This window comes from Thermobia domestica, chromosome 18 (genome assembly GCF_964235325.1).
Source record: "Thermobia domestica chromosome 18, izTheDome1.hap1.1, whole genome shotgun sequence".
NCBI lineage: Eukaryota > Metazoa > Arthropoda > Insecta > Zygentoma > Lepismatidae > Thermobia > Thermobia domestica.
The window spans coordinates 174,973,063-174,989,073 of record NC_137471.1 but is presented as its reverse complement, the minus strand read 5'-3'; the positions used below and the strand labels follow the sequence as shown (position 1 = coordinate 174,989,073).

Genomic DNA, 16,011 nt, shown 5'->3' with positions numbered 1-16,011 from the left:
TCCCTTAGCATAAAGGACATAATCGTAGGACGTTAAACTAAAAGATTTCATTTTATAAGAGAAGAGAAATAATTCTCATTCCACCAATTCTTCCATTATCATTCATTTGCCTTAATCATTCGTCTCCCTTAGCCTAAAGGACATAATCGTTAGACGTTAGACTAAAAGATTTCATTTTATAAGAGAAGAGAAATAATTCTCATTCCACCAATTCTTCCATTATCATTCACTTGCCTAAATCATCCGTCTCCCTTAGACTAAAGGACATAATCGTAGGACGTTTAACTAAAAGATTTCATTTTATAAGAGAAGAGAAATAATTCTCATTCCACCAATTCTTCCATCATCATTCACTTGCCTTAATCACCCGTCTCCCTTAGACTAAAGGACATAATCGTTGGACGTTAAACTAAAAGATTTCATTTTATAAGAGAAGAGAAATAATTCTCATTCCACCAATTCTTCCATCATCATTCACTTGCCTTAATCATCCGTCTCCCTTAGCCTAAAAGGCATAATCATTGGACGTTAAACTAAAAGATTTCATTTTATAAGAGAAGAGAAATAATTCTCATTCCACCAATTCTTCCATCATCATTCACTTGCCTTAATCATCCGTCTCCCTTAGACTAAAGGACATAATCATTGGACGTTAAACTAAAAGATTTCATTTTATAAGAGAAGAGAAATAAATCTCATTCCACCAATTCTTCCATCATCATTCACTTGCCTTAATCATCCGTCTCCCTTAGCCTAAAGGACATAATCATTGGACGTTAAACTAAAAGATTTCATTTTATAAGAGAAGAGAAATAATTCTCATTCCACCAATTCTTCCATCATCATTCACTTGCCTTAATCATCCGTCTCCCTTAGCCTAAAGGGCATAATCATTGGACGTTAAACTAAATGATTTCATTTTATAAGAGAAGAGAAATAATTCTCATTCCACCAATTCTTCCATCATCATTCACTTGCCATAATCATCCGTCTCCCTTAGCCTAAAGGGCATAATCATTGGACGTTAAACTAAAAGATTTCATTTTATAAGAGAAGAGAAATAATTCTCATTCCACCAATTCTTCCATTATCATTCACTTGCCTTAATCATCCGTCTCCCTTAGCCTAAAGGGCATAATCATTGGACGTTAAACTAAAAGATTTCATTTTATAAGAGAAGAGAAATAATTCTCATTCCACCAATTCTTCCATCATCATTCACTTGCCTTAATCATCCGTCTCCCTTAGCCTAAAGGACATAATCATTGGACGTTAAACTAAAAGATTTCATTTTATAAGAGAAGAGAAATAATTCTCATTCCACCAATTCTTCCATCATCATTCACTTGCCTTAATCATCCGTCTCCCTTAGCCTAAAGGGCATAATCATTGGACGTTAAACTAAAAGATTTCATTTTATAAGAGAAGAGAAATAATTCTCATTCCACCAATTCTTCCATCATCATTCACTTGCCTTAATCATCCGTCTCCCTTAGCCTAAAAGGCATAATCATTAAACGTTAAACTAAAAGATTTCATTTTATAAGAGAAGAGAAATAATTCTCATTCCACCAATTCTTCCATCATCATTCACTTGCCTTAATCATCCGTCTCCCTTAGCCTAAAGGACATAATCATTGGACGTTAAACTAAAAGATTTCATTTTATAAGAGAAGAGAAATAATTCTCATTCCACCAATTCTTCCATCATCATTCACTTGCCTTAATCATCCGTCTCCCTTAGCCTAAAGGGCATAATCATTGGACGTTAAACTAAAAGATTTCATTTTATAAGAGAAGAGAAATAATTCTCATTCCACCAATTCTTCCATTATCATTCATTTGCCTTAATCATTCGTCTCCCTTAGCCTAAAGGACATAATCGTTAGACGTTAGACTAAAAGATTTCATTTTATAAGAGAAGAGAAATAATTCTCATTCCACCAATTCTTCCATTATCATTCACTTGCCTTATTCATCCGTCTCCCTTAGCATAAAGGACATAATCGTAGGACGTTAAACTAAAAGATTTCATTTTATAAGAGAAGAGAAATAATTCTCATTCCACCAATTCTTCCATCATCATTCACTTGCCTTAATCATCCGTCTCCCTTAGACTAAAGGACATAATCGTTGGACGTTAAACTAAAAGATTTCATTTTATAAGAGAAGAGAAATAATTCTCATTCCACCAATTCTTCCATCATCATTCACTTGCCTTAATCATCCGTCTCCCTTAGCCTAAAGGGCATAATCATTGGACGTTAAACTAAAAGATTTCATTTTATAAGAGAAGAGAAATAATTCTCATTCCACCAATTCTTCCATCATCATTTACTTGCCTTAATCATTCGTCTCCCCTAGCCTAAAGGACATAATCGTTAGACGTTAGACTAAAAGATTTCATTTTATAAGAGAAGAGAAATAATTCTCATTCCACCAATTCTTCCATCATCATTCACTTGCCTTAATCATCCGTCTCCCTTAGCATAAAGGACATAATCGTAGGACGTTAAACTAAAAGATTTCATTTTATAAGAGAAGAGAAATAATTCTCATTCCACCAATTCTTCCATCATCATTCACTTGCCTTAATCATCCGTCTCCCTTAGCCTAAAGGGCATAATCATTGGACCTTAAACTAAAAGATTTCATTTTATAAGAGAAGAGAAATAATTCTCATTCCACCAATTCTTCCATCATCATTCACTTGCCTTAATCATTCGTCTCCCTTAGCCTAAAGGACATAATCGTTAGACGTTAGACTAAAAGATTTCATTTTATAAGAGAAGAGAAATAATTCTCATTCCACCAATTCTTCCATCATCATTCACTTGCCTTAATCATCCGTCTCCCTTAGACTAAAGGACATAATCATTGGACGTTAAACTAAAAGATTTCATTTTATAAGAGAAGAGAAATAAATCTCAATCCACCAATTCTTCCATCATCATTCACTTGCCTTAATCATCCGTCTCCCTTAGCCTAAAGGACATAATCATTGGACGTTAAACTAAAAGATTTAATTTTATAAGATAAGAGAAATAATTCTCATTCCACCAATTCTTCCATCATCATTCACTTGCCTTAATCATCCGTCTCCCTTAGACTAAAGGACATAATCGTTGGACGTTAAACTAAAAGATTTCATTTTATAAGAGAAGAGAAATAATTCTCATTCCACCAATTCTTCCATCATCATTCACTTGCCTTAATCATCCGTCTCTCTTAGCCTAAAGGGCATAATCATTGGACGTTAAACTAAAAGATTTAATTTTATAAGAGAAGAGAAATAATTCTCATTCCACCAATTCTTCCATCATCATTCACTTGCCTTAATGATCCGTCTCCCTTAGCCTAAAGGGCATAATCATTGGACGTTAAACTAAAAGATTTCATTTTATAAGAGAAGAGAAATAATTCTCATTCCACCAATTCTTCCATCATCATTCACTTGCCTTAATCATCCGTCTCCTTTAGCCTAAAGGGCATAATCATTGGACGTTAAACTAAAAGATTTCATTTTATAAGAGAAGAGAAATAATTCTCATTCCACCAATTCTTCCATCATCATTCACTTGCCTTAATCATCCGTCTCCCTTAGCCTAAAGGGCATAATCATTGGACGTTAAACTAAAAGATTTCATTTTATAAGAGAAGAGAAATAATTCTCATTCCACCAATTCTTCCATCATCATTCACTTGCCTTAATCATTCGTCTCCCTTAGCCTAAAGGACATAATCGTTAGACGTTAGACTAAAAGATTTCATTTTATAAGAGAAGAGAAATAATTCTCATTCCACCAATTCTTCCATCATCATTCACTTGCCTTAATCATCCGTCTCCCTTAGACTAAAGGACATAATCATTGGACGTTAAACTAAAAGATTTCATTTTATAAGAGAAGAGAAATAAATCTCAATCCACCAATTCTTCCATCATCATTCACTTGCCTTAATCATCCGTCTCCCTTAGCCTAAAGGACATAATCATTGGACGTTAAACTAAAAGATTTAATTTTATAAGAGAAGAGAAATAATTCTCATTCCACCAATTCTTCCATCATCATTCACTTGTCTTAATCATCCGTCTCCCTTAGACTAAAGGACATAATCGTTAGACGTTAGACTAAAAGATTTCATTTTATAAGAGAAGAGAAATAATTCTCATTCCACCAATTCTTCCATCATCATTCACTTGCCTTAATCATTCGTCTCCCTTAGCCTAAAGGACATAATCGTTAGACGTTAGACTAAAAGATTTCATTTTATAAGAGAAGAGAAATAATTCTCATTCCACCAATTCTTCCATCATCATTCACTTGCCTTAATCATCCGTCTCCCTTAGACTAAAGGACATAATCATTGGACGTTAAACTAAAAGATTTCATTTTATAAGAGAAGAGAAATAAATCTCAATCCACCAATTCTTCCATCATCATTCACTTGCCTTAATCATCCGTCTCCCTTAGCCTAAAGGACATAATCGTAGGACGTTAAACTAAAAGATTTCATTTTATAAGAGAAGAGAAATAATTCTCATTCCACCAATTCTTCCATCATCATTCACTTGCCTTAATCATCCGTCTCCCTTAGCCTAAAGGGCATAATCATTGGACCTTAAACTAAAAGATTTCATTTTATAAGAGAAGAGAAATAATTCTCATTCCACCAATTCTTCCATCATCATTCACTTGCCTTAATCATTCGTCTCCCTTAGCCTAAAGGACATAATCGTTAGACGTTAGACTAAAAGATTTCATTTTATAAGAGAAGAGAAATAATTCTCATTCCACCAATTCTTCCATCATCATTCACTTGCCTTAATCATCCGTCTCCCTTAGACTAAAGGACATAATCATTGGACGTTAAACTAAAAGATTTCATTTTATAAGAGAAGAGAAATAAATCTCAATCCACCAATTCTTCCATCATCATTCACTTGCCTTAATCATCCGTCTCCCTTAGCCTAAAGGACATAATCATTGGACGTTAAACTAAAAGATTTAATTTTATAAGATAAGAGAAATAATTCTCATTCCACCAATTCTTCCATCATCATTCACTTGCTTTAATCATCCGTCTCCCTTAGACTAAAGGACATAATCGTTGGACGTTAAACTAAAAGATTTCATTTTATAAGAGAAGAGAAATAATTCTCATTCCACCAATTCTTCCATCATCATTCACTTGCCTTAATCATCCGTCTCTCTTAGCCTAAAGGGCATAATCATTGGACGTTAAACTAAAAGATTTAATTTTATAAGAGAAGAGAAATAATTCTCATTCCACCAATTCTTCCATCATCATTCACTTGCCTTAATGATCCGTCTCCCTTAGCCTAAAGGGCATAATCATTGGACGTTAAACTAAAAGATTTCATTTTATAAGAGAAGAGAAATAATTCTCATTCCACCAATTCTTCCATCATCATTCACTTGCCTTAATCATCCGTCTCCTTTAGCCTAAAGGGCATAATCATTGGACGTTAAACTAAAAGATTTCATTTTATAAGAGAAGAGAAATAATTCTCATTCCACCAATTCTTCCATCATCATTCACTTGCCTTAATCATCCGTCTCCCTTAGCCTAAAGGGCATAATCATTGGACGTTAAACTAAAAGATTTCATTTTATAAGAGAAGAGAAATAATTCTCATTCCACCAATTCTTCCATCATCATTCACTTGCCTTAATCATTCGTCTCCCTTAGCCTAAAGGACATAATCGTTAGACGTTAGACTAAAAGATTTCATTTTATAAGAGAAGAGAAATAATTCTCATTCCACCAATTCTTCCATCATCATTCACTTGCCTTAATCATCCGTCTCCCTTAGACTAAAGGACATAATCATTGGACGTTAAACTAAAAGATTTCATTTTATAAGAGAAGAGAAATAAATCTCAATCCACCAATTCTTCCATCATCATTCACTTGCCTTAATCATCCGTCTCCCTTAGCCTAAAGGACATAATCATTGGACGTTAAACTAAAAGATTTAATTTTATAAGAGAAGAGAAATAATTCTCATTCCACCAATTCTTCCATCATCATTCACTTGTCTTAATCATCCGTCTCCCTTAGACTAAAGGACATAATCGTTAGACGTTAGACTAAAAGATTTCATTTTATAAGAGAAGAGAAATAATTCTCATTCCACCAATTCTTCCATCATCATTCACTTGCCTTAATCATTCGTCTCCCTTAGCCTAAAGGACATAATCGTTAGACGTTAGACTAAAAGATTTCATTTTATAAGAGAAGAGAAATAATTCTCATTCCACCAATTCTTCCATCATCATTCACTTGCCTTAATCATCCGTCTCCCTTAGACTAAAGGACATAATCATTGGACGTTAAACTAAAAGATTTCATTTTATAAGAGAAGAGAAATAAATCTCAATCCACCAATTCTTCCATCATCATTCACTTGCCTTAATCATCCGTCTCCCTTAGCCTAAAGGACATAATCATTGGACGTTAAACTAAAAGATTTCATTTTATAAGAGAAGAGAAATAATTCTCATTCCACCAATTCTTCCATCATCATTCACTTGTCTTAATCATCCGTCTCCCTTAGACTAAAGGACATAATCGTTGGACGTTAAACTAAAAGATTTCATTTTATAAGAGAAGAGAAATAATTCTCATTCCACCAATTCTTCCATCATCATTCACTTGCCTTAATCATCCGTCTCTCTTAGCCTAAAGGGCATAATCATTGGACGTTAAACTAAAAGATTTAATTTTATAAGAGAAGAGAAATAATTCTCATTCCACCAATTCTTCCATCATCATTCACTTGCCTTAATGATCCGTCTCCCTTAGCCTAAAGGGCATAATCATTGGACGTTAAACTAAAAGATTTCATTTTATAAGAGAAGAGAAATAATTCTCATTCCACCAATTCTTCCATCATCATTCACTTGCCTTAATCATCCGTCTCCCTTAGCCTAAAGGGCATAATCATTGGACGTTAAACTAAAAGATTTCATTTTATAAGAGAAGAGAAATAATTCTCATTCCACCAATTCTTCCATCATCATTCACTTGCCTTAATCATCCGTCTCCTTTAGCCTAAAGGGCATAATCATTGGACGTTAAACTAAAAGATTTCATTTTATAAGAGAAGAGAAATAATTCTCATTCCACCAATTCTTCCATTATCATTCATTTGCCTTAATCATTCGTCTCCCTTAGCCTAAAGGACATAATCATTGGACGTTAAACTAAAAGATTTCATTTTATAAGAGAAGAGAAATAATTCTCATTCCACCAATTCTTCCATTATCATTCATTTGCCTTAATCATTCGTCTCCCTTAGCCTAAAGGACATAATCGTTAGACGTTAGACTAAAAGATTTCATTTTATAAGAGAAGAGAAATAATTCTCATTCCACCACTTCTTCCATTATCATTCATTTGCCTTAATCATTCGTCTCCCTTAGCCTAAAGGACATAATCATTGGACGTTAAACTAAAAGATTTCATTTTATAAGAGAAGAGAAATAATTCTCATTCCACCAATTCTTCCATTATCATTCATTTGCCTTAATCATTTGTCTCCCTTAGCCTAAAGGACATAATCGTTAGACGTTAGACTAAAAGATTTCATTTTATAAGAGAAGAGAAATAATTCTCATTCCACCATTTCTTCCATTATCATTCACTTGCCTTAATCATCCGTCTCCCTTAGCATAAAGGACATAATCGTAGGACGTTAAACTAAAAGATTTCATTTTATAAGAGAAGAGAAATAATTCTCATTCCACCAATTCTTCCATCATCATTCACTTGCCTTAATCATCCGTCTCCCTTAGCATAAAGGACATAATCATTGGACGTTAAACTAAAAGATTTCATTTTATAAGAGAAGAGAAATAATTCTCATTCCACCAATTCTTCCATCATCATTCACTTGCCATAATCATCCGTCTCCCTTAGACTAAAGGACATAATTATTGGACGTTAAACTAAAAGATTTTATTTTATAAGAGAAGAGAAATAATTCTCATTCCACCAATTCTTCCATCATCATTCACTTGCCTTAATCATCCGTCTCCCTTAGCCTAAAGGACATAATCATTGGACGTTAAACTAAAAGATTTCATTTTATAAGAGAAGAGAAATAATTCTCATTCCACCAATTCTTCCATTATCATTCACTTGCCTTAATCATCCGTCTCCCTTAGCATAAAGGACATAATCGTAGGACGTTAAACTAAAAGATTTCATTTTATAAGAGAAGAGAAATAATTCTCATTCCACCAATTCTTCCATTATCATTCATTTGCCTTAATCATTCGTCTCCCTTAGCCTAAAGGACATAATCGTTAGACGTTCGACTAAAAGATTTCATTTTATAAGAGAAGAGAAATAATTCTCATTCCACCAATTCTTCTATTATCATTCACTTGCCTTAATCATCCGTCTCCCTTAGACTAAAGGACATAATCGTAGGACGTTTAACTAAAAGATTTCATTTTATAAGAGAAGAGAAATAATTCTCATTCCACCAATTCTTCCATCATCATTCACTTGCCTTAATCACCCGTCTCCCTTAGACTAAAGGACATAATCGTTGGACGTTAAACTAAAAGATTTCATTTTATAAGAGAAGAGAAATAATTCTCATTCCACCAATTCTTCCATCATCATTCACTTGCCTTAATCATCCGTCTCCCTTAGCCTAAAGGGCATAATCATTGGACGTTAAACTAAAAGATTTCATTTTATAAGAGAAGAGAAATAATTCTCATTCCACCAATTCTTCCATCATCATTCACTTGCCTTAATCATTCGTCTCCCTTAGCCTAAAGGACATAATCGTTAGACGTTAGACTAAAAGATTTCATTTTATAAGAGAAGAGAAATAATTCTCATTCCACCAATTCTTCCATCATCATTCACTTGCCTTAATCATCAGTCTCCCTTAGACTAAAGGACATAATCATTGGACGTTAAACTAAAAGATTTCATTTTATAAGAGAAGAGAAATAAATCTCATTCCACCAATTCTTCCATCATCATTCACTTGCCTTAATCATCCGTCTCCCTTAGCCTAAAGGACATAATCATTGGACGTTAAACTAAAAGATTTAATTTTATAAGAGAAGAGAAATAATTCTCATTCCACCAATTCTTCCATCATCATTCACTTCCCTTAATCATCCGTCTCCCTTAGACTAAAGGACATAATTATTGGACGTTAAACTAAAAGATTTCATTTTATAAGAGAAGAGAAATAATTCTCATTCCACCAATTCTTCCATCATCATTCACTTGCCTTAATCATCCGTCTCCCTTAGCCTAAAGGACATAATCATTGGACGTTAAACTAAAAGATTTCATTTTATAAGAGAAGAGAAATAATTCTCATTCCACCAATTCTTCCATTATCATTCACTTGCCTTAATCATCCGTCTCCCTTAGCATAAAGGACATAATCGTAGGACGTTAAACTAAAAGATTTCATTTTATAAGAGAAGAGAAATAATTCTCATTCCACCAATTCTTCCATTATCATTCATTTGCCTTAATCATTCGTCTCCCTTAGCCTAAAGGACATAATCGTTAGACGTTAGACTAAAAGATTTCATTTTATAAGAGAAGAGAAATAATTCTCATTTCACCAATTCTTCCATTATCATTCACTTGCCTTAATCATCCGTCTCCCTTAGACTAAAGGACATAATCGTAGGACGTTTAACTAAAAGATTTCATTTTATAAGAGAAGAGAAATAATTCTCATTCCACCAATTCTTCCATCATCATTCTCTTGCCTTAATCACCCGTCTCCCTTAGACTAAAGGACATAATCGTTGGACGTTAAACTAAAAGATTTCATTTTATAAGAGAAGAGAAATAATTCTCATTCCACCAATTCTTCCATCATCATTCACTTGCCTTAATCATCCGTCTCCCTTAGCCTAAAGGGCATAATCATTGGACGTTAAACTAAAAGATTTCATTTTATAAGAGAAGAGAAATAATTCTCATTCCACCAATTTTTCCATCATCATTCACTTGCCTTAATCATTCGTCTCCCTTAGCCTAAAGGACATAATCGTTAGACGTTAGACTAAAAGATTTCATTTTATAAGAGAAGAGAAATAATTCTCATTCCACCAATTCTTCCATCATCATTCACTTGCCTTAATCATCCGTCTCCCTTAGACTAAAGGACATAATCATTGGACGTTAAACTAAAAGATTTCATTTTATAAGAGAAGAGAAATAAATCTCATTCCACCAATTCTTCCATCATCATTCACTTGCCTTAATCATCCGTCTCCCTTAGCCTAAAGGACATAATCATTGGACGTTAAACTAAAAGATTTAATTTTATAAGAGAAGAGAAATAATTCTCATTCCACCAATTCTTCCATCATCATTCACTTGCCTTAATCATCCGTCTCCCTTAGACTAAAGGACATAATCGTTGGACGTTAAACTAAAAGATTTCATTTTATAAGAGAAGAGAAATAATTCTCATTCCACCAATTCTTCCATCATCATTCACTTGCCTTAATCATCCGTCTCCCTTAGACTAAAGGGCATAATCATTGGACGTTAAACTAAAAGATTTCATTTTATAAGAGAAGAGAAATAATTCTCATTCCACCAATTCTTCCATCATCATTCACTTGATTTAATCATCCGTCTCTCTTAGCCTAAAGGGCATAATCATTGGACGTTAAACTAAAAGATTTAATTTTATAAGAGAAGAGAAATAATTCTCATTCCACCAATTCTTCCATCATCATTCACTTGCCTTAATCATCCGTCTCCCTTAGCCTAAAGGGCATAATCATTGGACGTTAAACTAAAAGATTTCATTTTATAAGAGAAGAGAAATAATTCTCATTCCACCAATTCTTCCATCAACATTCACTTGCCTTAATCATCCGTCTCCCTTAGCCTAAAGGGCATAATCATTGGACGTTAAACTAAAAGATTTCATTTTATAAGAGAAGAGAAATAAATCTCATTCCACCAATTCTTCCATCATCATTCACTTGCCTTAATCATCCGTCTCCCTTAGCCTAAAGGGCATAATCATTGGACGTTAAACTAAAAGATTTCATTTTATAAGAGAAGAGAAATAATTCTCATTCCACCAATTCTTCCATCATCATTCACTTGCCTTAATCATCCGTCTCCCTTAGACTAAAGGACATAATCATTGGACGTTAAACTAAAAGATTTCATTTTAAAAGAGAAGAGAAATAATTCTCATTCCACCAATTCTTCCATCATGATTCACTTGCCTTAATCATCCGTCTCCCTTATCCTAAAGGGCATAATCATTGGACGTTAAACTAAGAGATTTCATTTTATAAGAGAAGAGAAATAATTCTCATTCCACCAATTCTTCCATCATCATTCACTTGCCTTAATCATCCGTCTCCCTTAGACTAAAGGACATAATCATTGGACGTTAAACTAAAAGATTTCATTTTATAAAAGAGAAATAATTCTCATTCCACCAATTCTTCCATTATCATTCATTTGCCTTAATCATTCGTCTCCCTTAGCCTAAAGGACATAATCGTTAGACGTTAGACTAAAAGATTTCATTTTATAAGAGAAGAGAAATAATTCTCATTCCACCATTTCTTCCATTATCATTCACTTGCCTTAATCATCCGTCTCCCTTAGCATAAAGGACATAATCGTAGGACGTTAAACTAAAAGATTTCATTTTATAAGAGAAGAGAAATAATTCTCATTCCACCAATTCTTCCATCATCATTCACTTGCCTTAATCATCCGTCTCCCTTAGCATAAAGGACATAATCATTGGACGTTAAACTAAAAGATTTCATTTTATAAGAGAAGAGAAATAATTCTCATTCCACCAATTCTTCCATCATCATTCACTTGCCTTAATCATCCGTCTCCCTTAGCCTAAAGGGCATAATCATTGGACATTAAACTAAAAGATTTCATTTTATAAGAGAAGAGAAATAATTCTCATTCCACCAATTCTTCCATCATCATTCACTTGCCTTAATCATCCGTCTCCCTTAGCCTAAAGGGCATAATCATTGGACGTTAAACTAAAAGATTTCATTTTATAAGAGAAGAGAAATAATTCTCATTCCACCAATTCTTCCATCATCATTCACTTGCCTTAATCATCCGTCTCCCTTAGCATAAAGGACATAATCGTAGGACGTTAAACTAAAAGATTTCATTTTATAAGAGAAGAGAAATAATTCTCATTCCACCAATTCTTCCATTATCATTCATTTGCCTTAATCATTCGTCTCCCTTAGCCTAAAGGACATAATCGTTAGACGTTAGACTAAAAGATTTCATTTTATAAGAGAAGAGAAATAATTCTCATTCCACCAATTCTTCCATTATCATTCACTTGCCTTAATCATCCGTCTCCCTTAGCATAAAGGACATAATCGTAGGACGTTAAACTAAAAGATTTCATTTTATAAGAGAAGAGAAATAATTCTCATTCCACCAATTCTTCCATCATCATTCACTTGCCTTAATCATCCGTCTCCCTTAGCCTAAAGGACATAATCGTTAGACGTTAAACTAAAAGATTTCATTTTATAAGAGAAGAGAAATAATTCTCATTCCACCAATTCTTCCATCATCATTCACTTGCCTTAATCATCCGTCTCCCTTAGCCTAAAGGACATAATCATTGGACGTTAAACTAAAAGATTTCATTTTATAAGAGAAGAGAAATAATTCTCATTCCACCAATTCTTCCATCATCATTCACTTGCCTTAATCATCCGTCTCCCTTAGCCTAAAGGGCATAATCATTGGACGTTAAACTAAAAGATTTCATTTTATAAGAGAAGAGAAATAATTCTCATTCCACCAATTCTTCCATCATCATTCACTTGCCTTAATCATCTGTCTCCCTTAGACTAAAGGACATAATCGTTGGACGTTAAACTAAAAGATTTCATTTTATAAGAGAAGAGAAATAATTCTCATTCCACCAATTCTTCCATCATCATTCACTTGCCTTAATCATCCGTCTCCCTTAGCCTAAAGGGCATAATCATTGGACGTTAAACTAAAAGATTTCATTTTATAAGAGAAGAGAAATAATTCTCATTCCACCAATTCTTCCATCATCATTCACTTGCCTTAATCATTCGTCTCCCTTAGCCTAAAGGACATAATCGTTAGACGTTAGACTAAAAGATTTCATTTTATAAGAGAAGAGAAATAATTCTCATTCCACCAATTCTTCCATCATCATTCACTTGCCTTAATCATCCGTCTCCCTTAGCATAAAGGAGATAATCGTAGGACGTTAAACTAAAAGATTTCATTTTATAAGAGAAGAGAAATAATTCTCATTCCACCAATTCTTCCATCATCATTCACTTGCCTTAATCATCCGTCTCCCTTAGCCTAAAGGGCATAATCATTGGACGTTAAACTAAAAGATTTCATTTTATAAGAGAAGAGAAATAATTCTCATTCCACCAATTCTTCCATCATCATTCACTTGCCTTAATCATTCGTCTCCCTTAGCCTAAAGGACATAATCGTTAGACGTTAGACTAAAAGATTTCATTTTATAAGAGAAGAGAAATAATTCTCATTCCACCAATTCTTCCATCATCATTCACTTGCCTTAATCATCCGTCTCCCTTAGCATAAAGGACATAATCGTAGGACGTTAAACTAAAAGATTTCATTTTATAAGAGAAGAGAAATAATTCTCATTCCACCAATTCTTCCATTATCATTCATTTGCCTTAATCATTCGTCTCCCTTAGACTAAAGGACATAATCGTTGGACGTTAAACTAAAAGATTTCATTTTATAAGAGAAGAGAAATAATTCTCATTCCACCAATTCTTCCATCATCATTCACTTGCCTTAATCATCCGTCTCCCTTAGCCTAAAGGGCATAATCATTGGACGTTAAACTAAAAGATTTCATTTTATAAGAGAAGAGAAATAATTCTCATTCCACCAATTCTTCCATCATCATTCACTTGCCTTAATCATCCGTCTCCCTTAGCCTAAAGGGCATAATCATTGGACGTTAAACTAAAAGATTTCATTTTATAAGAGAAGAGAAATAATTCTCATTCCACCAATTCTTCCATCATCATTCACTTGCCTTAATCATCCGTCTCCCTTAGACTAAAGGAGATAATCGTTGGACGTTAAACTAAAAGATTTCATTTTATAAGAGAAGAGAAATAATTCTCATTCCACCAATTCTTCCATCATCATTCACTTGCCTTAATCATCCGTCTCCCTTAGCCTAAAGGGCATAATCATTGGACGTTAAACTAAAAGATTTCATTTTATAAGAGAAGAGAAATAATTCTCATTCCACCAATTCTTCCATCATCATTCACTTGCCTTAATCATCCGCCTCCCTTAGACTAAAGGACATAATCATTGGACGTTAAACTAAAAGATTTCATTTTATAAGAGAAGAGAAATAATTCTCATTCCATCAATTCTTCCATCATCATTCACTTGCCTTAATCATCCGTCTCCCTTAGCCTAAAGGGCATAATCATTGGACGTTAAACTAAAAGATTTCATTTTATAAGAGAAGAGAAATAATTCTCATTCCACCAATTCTTCCATCATCATTCACTTGCCTTAATCATCCGTCTCCCTTAGACTAAAGGACATAATCATTGGACGTTAAACTAAAAGATTTCATTTTATAAGAGAAGAGAAATAATTCTCATTCCACCAATTCTTCCATTATCATTCATTTGCCTTAATCATTCGTCTCCCTTAGCCTAAAGGACATAATCGTAAGACGTTAAACTAAAAGATTTCATTTTATAAGAGAAGAGAAATAATTCTCATTCCACCAATTCTTCCATTATCATTCACTTGCCTTAATCATCCGTCTCCCTTAGCATAAAGGACATAATCGTAGGACGTTATACTAAAAGATTTCATTTTATAAGAGAAGAGAAATAATTCTCATTCCACCAATTCTTCCATTATCATTCATTTGCCTTAATCATTCGTCTCCCTTAGCCTAAAGGACATAATCGTTAGACGTTAGACTAAAAGATTTCATTTTATAAGAGAAGGGAAATAATTCTCATTCCACCAATTCTTCCATTATCATTCACTAGCCTTAATCATCCGTCTCCCTTAGCATAAAGGACATAATCGTAGGACGTTAAACTAAAAGATTTCATTTTATAAGAGAAGAGAAATAACTCTCATTCCACAAATTCTTCCATTATCATTCATTTGCCTTAATCATTCGTCTCCCTTAGGCTAAAGGACATAATCGTTAGACGTTAGACTAAAAGATTTCATTTTATAAGAGAAGAGAAATAATTCTCATTCCACCAATTCTTCCATTATCATTCACTTGCCTTAATCATCCGTCTCCCTTAGACTAAAGACATAATCGTAGGACGTTAAACTAAAAGATTTCATTTTATAAGAGAAGAGAAATAATTCTCATTCCACCAATTCTTCCATCATCATTCACTTGCCTTAATCACCCGTCTCCCTTGGACTAAAGGACATAATCGTTGGACGTTAAACTAAAAGATTTCATTTTATAAGAGAAGAGAAATAATTCTCATTCCACCAATTCTTCCATCATCATTCACTTGCCTTAATCATCCGTCTCCCTTAGCCTAAAGGGCATAATCATTGGACGTTAAACTAAAAGATTTCATTTTATAAGAGAAGAGAAATAATTCTCATTCCACCAATTTTTCCATCATCATTCACTTGCCTTAATCATTCGTCTCCCTTAGCCTAAAGGACATAATCGTTAGACGTTAGACTAAAAGATTTCATTTTATAAGAGAAGAGAAATAATTCTCATTCCACCAATTCTTCCATCATCATTCACTTGCCTTAATCATCCGTCTCCCTTAGCATAAAGGACATAATCGTAGGACGTTAAACTAAAAGATTTCATTTTATAAGAGAAGAGAAATAATTCTCATTCCACCAATTCTTCCATCATCATTCACTTGCCTTAATCATCCGTCTCCCTTAGCCTAAAGGGCA

At 33.5% G+C, this 16,011-nt stretch overlaps 1 protein-coding gene across 2 annotated transcripts in view; it reads right to left on the bottom strand.

The window, feature by feature from the left end:
- LOC145675487 (uncharacterized) overlaps positions 1–16,011 on the bottom strand; it is a 184,349-nt gene that overhangs the window by 100,241 nt on the left and 68,097 nt on the right. The gene's annotated exons all lie outside the window — the stretch shown is intronic.